At 33.6% G+C, this 8,031-nt stretch overlaps 1 long non-coding RNA gene across 1 annotated transcript; it reads right to left on the bottom strand.

The window, feature by feature from the left end:
* Nucleotides 1-1,836: 1,836 nt before the first annotated feature.
* Nucleotides 1,837-3,512, bottom strand: LOC145051202 (uncharacterized). Its single transcript, XR_013683459.1, has 4 exons — nucleotides 2,661-3,512; nucleotides 2,231-2,304; nucleotides 2,007-2,086; nucleotides 1,837-1,926 (listed from the first exon to the last, which is right to left on the bottom strand). It is a non-coding gene; the product is annotated as an uncharacterized LOC145051202 (long non-coding RNA).
* Nucleotides 3,513-8,031: the final 4,519 nt, after the last annotated feature.

Below are 8,031 nucleotides of genomic sequence, written 5' to 3'. Positions count from 1 at the left end.
AAGAGTTTATGGTCGTAAACCCTTGAGTTTATGGCCGTAAGATGACACTCTTTTTGACCATTTGTTGTTTGAAGACTTCTAAGCCATTCCAAGCATTCCTACTTCATGTTTAAGCCTTAGGAAATGTTTTGTGGCATAAATACACTCCTAAATGGAGTTTACGACCCATGGACCATTTCTCCATGAGTTTGCTGCCATAAACTCCTATGGAACATGGTTTTATGATGTTTTCAAGTCCTAAACACTTCAAGGTAATAGTCTAGGTTAGATTCGAGGCATAAGGAAGGAATATGGGCCATTTATACCCACTTTGGGAGCTCCCCAAACCGTAAACACATATAAATGAGAGATTTTTGTGCCTTTTTATGTGATAAACACATCAATGAAGGATCTAGACATGTCCCTAAGGCATTGTGAAGGACTAAGGCACCCTAAGGCATCCTTTGGCACCTTTACTTGGTGTTTACGGTTCAAGGACTTCTTGAACCGTGAACACCTTGTTCTTGGTGTTCTTGGGACATTTCCTTGATGTAAAGATGTATAACAAGCCTTACAATAAACTAGGGTAGGAATACTTACTAGTTGGAAGCTTGAAATGAGCTAAAAGTCCAAGAACACTAGTGTGTGTTCTTGGTGTTCTTGGTGTTTTGGAAATCGAATCAAAACATGAAATTTGATGGATTAAAAGATGTACAATCACTAGTTGTAATGATATAACAACAAATCAAGCCAAGAAGTACTTACGTTCTCGGGAAATCGTGTGAAAGACGGGATGGTAGTTAAGAGTGTTTGGAGTTTTCTCTTGAGATTGCAAGTAAGAAATGAGGTATTTTGGGGAGTAAACTCATGCTTAAGGCATGAGTTTATGGTTTGGAGAAATTTTTCGGCCCACACATAAAAGTTTGGCCGTGAATTTCTTAACTACGTGGTACTTGCGGTTTTAAAATTTCAAGACTCAAGACGACACTTCCTTTCACCCGTTCGTTTAAAGAATAATTATTAAAATAATCAAACGAACTTTAAATTTGCTAAAAAAAAAAAAAAAAGTGAACTTGGCTTATAATTTGAAATGATTGACTTTAGGGTTTTACCGAATGAGAATTTCGGGTTGTCACAAATTTGGACAAAAACTGTTAAAATAACTATTATTTTTTACCAAAAAAACAATATGTAGGGGTAGTTTGGTCAAAACTGTTAAAATAATTTTTTTATCTAAAAAACATTATAAAGGGGCAATTTGGACAAAAATATGTTACAATCACTATTTTTTTATCAAAAAAAATTATGTACTAGCAAATTAGACAAAATTGTTAAACTCAATATATTTTACTATAAAATAGAATATGATTTTTACCATAAAACATATTATAAAATATTGGACGTACAAACAAATTTAAAGGGCAGAAAACCTAGATAATATTCATTCCAAACATATGCATAAGGCTGAGGAGGAATGGATGTCACCAATAGAGAGAGTTCTATGTTCACTACCTCTTGATTTTGTGAAATAAAGCTGTTCAAATCGTTATATATTCCAATTAATCCACGTAAGACTAAAACAAATGCCATGTCACTTAGAATTTTCGTTTATAAAAAGGATCATGTCCTTTTTTTTATTGAAAGATGTTAGTTACGAACCAGTTAGATTTGAACAAAAGTGAAAGTTGGTTGGTGTTTTTTATACAAAGTCTATAGTTAGATGGTGTTTTTTGAACATATAAAACTTTGATGGTCTTTTCTGAACGTTTTTGAAACTTTTTTATACATTTCTAAATCATTTTCCCATTTTATTATATGTGAAATCATGATACATTTGAAAGGATAATCGGTACCTTTATAAGTAAGGGATTTTGGAGCATTCCCACATTTCTTCATCTTCTCAAAGTAGTCATGCACAAGATCATACTTCCAGGATGCTATCATTACCTATAATCTTTTTATTATAATTTATGTTTTACTTAATCTATACACAAAAGTGTAGGAAGTGAGGCTTTTTCCGAATTTACCCTCATGAGCGTAATTCCATTGCAAGACCATAAGTTGCTCCTATGGGGTTTAAACCACTCTTTCTCAATTCTTCAGACACCTGTTCAAACATGTTATTTGGATATATAATAGAATTGCATTCACTACTCACATTTGTTACTACAAACCAAAAATAAAAATTGGATAATCAATCTTTATTGTACATTAAGCATGAAAATTTGAGATAAAGAAGCGAAAAGCTTACCATTATCCATGAATGAATACTCTGTGAAGTTCTAGCTTTGATCATTCTCAGTTTGAAGCATGTATGATGATGGGCTAAAAAGATGCCAATGTCACATATCTTATGACTAATTCTAAACTATTAGCAACAATTTTTTAGTGTAAGATGTTGATTAAAGGGGGCAGGGAATCCAAAAACATCAATACAAGTCGAAGTAAAGAGCACAACATGCATGATACTTTTCTTTAATTTTTTAATATTTAAATTGAAAATGACTTGAAAATTCATCACTTTGTCTACAAAATGCAAAATATACCAATAAATTTTACCACATAAGTCAAAATTAATTGAAATATAACCTATTTGTCGATAAAAGTCATAATTTACCTTTTATCTTCATTCTATTAATTAAAAAAGTAACATATAACATTAAAGTTTGCGGACCATGTACCTTAATTTACTTGATGTCAAGTAGCAGAGCCAGATACTACTAACAATTGAACATTTACGACAAAAAAAATGCAAATCAGTTAAATAAATCATAAAAACGAAGGAAAAAAAAGATGATAAACGAGATTAAATATTGATAAAAAATAACCCATACCCTTTACCGACAACACATAGTAGATTTAGATCTTTATTCATACTTCCCCAAATCGTGAAAATCGATGATTTTGTTCAGCAGAAAACCAAAACATCATCAAAAACTTCTGAGAAAAAGAACTTACAGGAGGAGCAAAGCTACTCCAAATAATCAAAGCCATAGTTCTATCACTAAACCTAAAGAATGAAAAGCTACAAAAACTTGATTGAAGTGAGGTCAAAGATTCCAATTTTTTCAACATTTGAAAATTGAACTGAAATTACAAAAACATACCTCATGATTCTTGGATTGCTTCGACATACTACTTATTCTATAACGAATGTTGAACTGGAATCGATACCTGAACCGATTAATCCCAAAATTCAGACCTGCAAACGGCGCTGGAAGAGGTGGACTCAAAGGAAAAAGGGAGCAGTGGAAGGAACTGGAAAGTGGTTTGGAAGGCGGAGCGTATATTGGATGGAAGAATGAATGACTCAAAGGTAGGAGAAAATGGAGATGAACCGGAGGGCACAATCGACAGTACAATGGTTTTAGGGCTTAGTCGGTGCTCTGAAAATATGTGGAGTACTATTATTGTACCTTAGATGTGGTGTCTGATGGGGAGGACACGTATAACGACCCACACATTCCCTTTAACCGGAGAAAAAAAAACAAAATAATGGAGCCAATAGGAACAAAAATAACAGAAAAGTAAAAAAAAAAAAGAAACAATGAGAAGAAAACATGTTCTTAAGGTAAAAGGGAACAATATTTTTATCTTATTATATAATATAAAAATGACGTTTATTATATGCTTGTTTGTTCAATGTTACATTATATATTTACCAACTAAATTTAATTTAGATTAACCAATAAATCAAATATAAAATAGACATGGTTTCATATCTACATATATATATATATATATATATATATATATATATATATATATATATATATATATTATAAAATTATAGAAATATAATCATACACTAATTTAATGACATAGGCTTTATAGGTAAAAAAGAGGGTTTGTGGGAGGATGACATATGCTCCATGGACTAGTTAAGAAGCCAGAAAAAATATCTCCAATGCTTCCAAAAAGGCACGCGTGAGAACCGTTAATGGAGTACTAACGTAATATGGTGGGGTATGAAATGGCAAAACATTGCCGCATGTGGGATCGACGGTGATGTCATCTTGACTTCAAACCGTTTAATGTTTTCCGATGATGACATCACCAACAAGCCTACAACCACAAATGTTAAAAACGGGGGATTTTAAATACACCCGAGAAAAAAAAGTAAAAACCACTTATTTACAACCATTAATAGTATATACGAATGACAGATTATCGATAAAGACTTTCAAAACTGTTGGAATGTTTTTGTTTTGAGTAAAATACAAAAATGGTCCTTGTGCTTTCGTTTCATTTTCGGTTTTGTTCCCTAATTTAAAAATTAATAAGTTGTATCCCTATGGTTTAGGAATATATTACGCTTTTAGTCTTTGTTTCATATTACAATTTATTATTATTATTATTATTATTATTATTATTATTATAATATAACAATTTTATTTGTTCTTTATTTTAATAAAGTTTGTATAGATTTCAGATATATTTTTTTTATTTTTTCAAATTAATTATAAATTTTTCGGTTTAAATTCGAGTTTGTTTACGTTTCGAACAATAAAAAATAACGATCACAAGAAATTAAACGAACAATAAAAAATATAATATGATATTTTTTCACAACTATAACAAATAAAATTATCATTTTCAATTACTATTTTTTTGTCAAACACTGTCATATTTTAATTTTATTAATTATCAGGGACATCAACTACATGAATATTACAATTATTACATGGTGCATTTGGTTGAATATATGCATTAAGTCGAGTGTTATACAATATTTCCCATCCAGCGGTACATTCTGATTTGTGGTGACGCCAAAGTGACAAAACTATAGGCATTGGATGTGATTCTTGTAAACCAATTTTTACATAATGACCATTATAAACGAAGGCGATAACAATAGATCTATGATGTGAGATGTCTTGCAGGCCATGCCAAAATGGAAAACATGTCGACGAACCTTGTTTGTCTAAAAAATAGACAATTACACCATACTTATTAGCAATGAGGAATCCAATATCCGACATAATCAACCAATATTCACTTTGTGCAGAACCCAATCTAGTGAAACTCAACGAGTGATGTACGTTGTTTATATCATCCTTAAAAATCATTGCATATCGTCCCTAATTTTATAATAACTCGTTGTGTAATTCTGAGCAGATTTGACGCTAATAATTTTTATTATACCCGAGGAAGACAATTATTGCCCGAAATCCACAATTTTCATCTCCCTCCACATCTTCAATGTTTGTAATGTATGGATGAAATTCATTTGGAATTTCACTCATAAGTGAATTTGAATAAAATATTAAAGGTTGTTGAAACGAAAATGTATTGTGCCTCTCTGGTTCCTGGTTTAAATCAAACTGATTAGACCCATTATAATCTGACATAGACGTCGCAAAACCATGTCTACGAGGATATTGAGTCGTTGGATCTCGAGTAGGCGTAACAATATGTCTTGTTTGTGTACTTGTGACATCCCCAAAATCTCGGCCAGAAAAAACCGATTTCATTTATGTTTTTTAAAATAATTTCAGAGTAAATCCTTTTAATTTATAAGAGTTGCGGAATTTGTTTCCAAAACAAAATATGATAAAATAATATTTATCAAAGCATTTCATCAAGAGATGCATTTTCATTATATAATCAAAACTTGAAATGTCATGTTCCAATACAGACCATAAAGCATAAATGATAACATTACAAGTCATTCAACAAATATATACATATACATACTTGTAAACAAAACAACTCGATGATTCATCCATCTTATGCCCTTGCGCCACTTCCTGTAATACAAATAAAACTGAGTGAGTCAGGCTTGAGAGTCTGGTGAGCATATAGGGGTTTTCAACCAACAATAAATAAATTATATTTAATTTCACCAACCAACAATAAACCGATTACCCATTCCCGTTATCCTCACTTTACGTCCCTAAAACAACATCTATCTCAAGGGACCTAATCTAGGATTTTCATCGGGACGAACATTACCGCTAAGGGGTTTCCTTAACAATAGATATCCTAAAGGCAACCATGAGGGGGATAGAGTACACCAGTGAACACATCGTTCACAACACCTACAGGTTATGAACCTGCTAGCGTTCCACAGGACTGTCAAGAAAGAGTCCGTGGTCGTTATCCATACTCCGCTGAATAACTAGATCAACAACAACAACATCGAGGCATCTCATCTGTTTATCACACATCAACTATCTACCCATGTTCTACCCAACATATTAGTAGATAAAAATATATATTTTTATACATAGTTTAAAACCTGTATAGCATGTTCAATCAATACATGTTCCACATAACAGATGAGGCACACCCATATAACACGTATTTCATAGAGAATAAATCAGATCTATGAGATAGAAGAAAGTGAATATACATTCACGCATATAACAACAAAATATACACCTAACACGTATTTCGTATAGAATACTTCATAATTATGTGTTAGAAGAAGGTAACTACACACTCACCTGATCAGAAGATGATCAGACAGCACTACGAATTGCAGAAGTAGTAATCTTCAGTAGATCTGGAAAATCTTCATAAAAACCGGGCTTCTCGCAAGCAGAGCTTCGGCTCGGGAATTGCACTTCTCGGGATCTTCGGGGCTTCGGAACCTGCTTCGAGGCTCGGGATTGATACCGGGGCTTCGGGATACTTCTGGCACGCAAAACGAGGAAAAACGGGAGAAAAAGAAGAGAATTTAGCAAATGGAGTCGGCTGCCCTCGTAACCCTTATATAGGAGGCTGAGGCCTCGCAGTACGCTGGGCGTACAACTTTACGCGGGGCGTACGCCTCGGTTCATCATTGCATGCGTCATCGGAGCACTCGAGTCCGAGTCGGTGCATGCATCGGGGTACGCTGCGCATACTCAACTACGCTGGGCGTAGTTAGGATCGGATCGATGACTCCCCCTTCCTTCGGATAATATCGGAATTTAATAATTAAATTTTAATTTTAATTATTTAATAAACTTCGAAAATTCATATCTTCTTCATACGAACTCCGTTTTCGATGTTCTTTATATCCACTGGTAGGTGAGACTACACTCTACAACTTTCGTTTAGACTCCATCTGCTAATTTTGAATTTATTTTTATTATTTATTTTTAGTAGGTCGGGACTCCGTTATAAATTCATAACTTCTTCATCCGACGTCCGTTTTCGTCTATCTTTTTATCGCTTTACTACTATTAACGAGATCTTCGATTCTCGTTTAGATTGTTTCAACCAACAATTACTCGATCTCGAATCGAGTATTCGGGCTGCATACTGCTAAGTCGAAACTTAGAAAAATCATAACTTCCTCATACGAAGTCAGATTTGGGCATTCTCTTTATGTACGCTCTCGGTTTAATGAAATCTACGACTTTCGTTTAGATCACTAAGGCTAAATAACGCTCTAATGTAAATTTCACTTTTTACGTCATTCAGCGTTGCCGGTTCTGTCGCGAAACTTCGACAGGTCATAACTTCTTCGTTATAACTCGGATTTTGGCATTCTTTATATATTCGTAAACCTCATTTCAACTACTACAACATTATACATAGATATCAGCTTTATCTAACATTTTATTTTGACGCTTATTTTTATTCTCAATTACATTAAGACACACAATTAAGCACAAAACACATAATACTCAAATAATACACTTTTATTATTTCAAAACGGGTTACAAAGGTTAACCTAGACTATTATATCAACATTAATGACAAGCCCAGAAACACAGGCGTTACAATTCTCTCCACCTTAGAATGATTCCGTCCCCGGAATCACACATCAACAAACAAATGCGGATAGCAACCAATCATGTCACTCTCCGTCTCCCAGGTGAGATTCGGCACATTCGTGTGTTTCCATCGGACAAGCACTAACTCGACCATCTGGCGTCGTAACTTCTTAGTCTTTCGGTCAACGATTGCCTCTGGTTCTTCAATCAACCTTTTGTTCTCATCGATTCTCGACTCCGAAAGTGGAATCATGTCGGGAACATTTCCCGTGAACTTTCTCAAATAACACACATGGAAAGTGTTATGAATTCCATTCAGTTCTTCTGGTAGTTCGAGCTTGTA

This window comes from Lactuca serriola, chromosome 5 (assembly GCF_051521515.1).
Source record: "Lactuca serriola cultivar US96UC23 chromosome 5, Lser_US96UC23_V15, whole genome shotgun sequence".
NCBI classification, from domain to species: domain Eukaryota; kingdom Viridiplantae; phylum Streptophyta; class Magnoliopsida; order Asterales; family Asteraceae; genus Lactuca; species Lactuca serriola.
The sequence above is the reverse complement of the archived record's forward strand: the minus strand, read 5'-3'. Positions and strand labels throughout refer to the sequence as shown.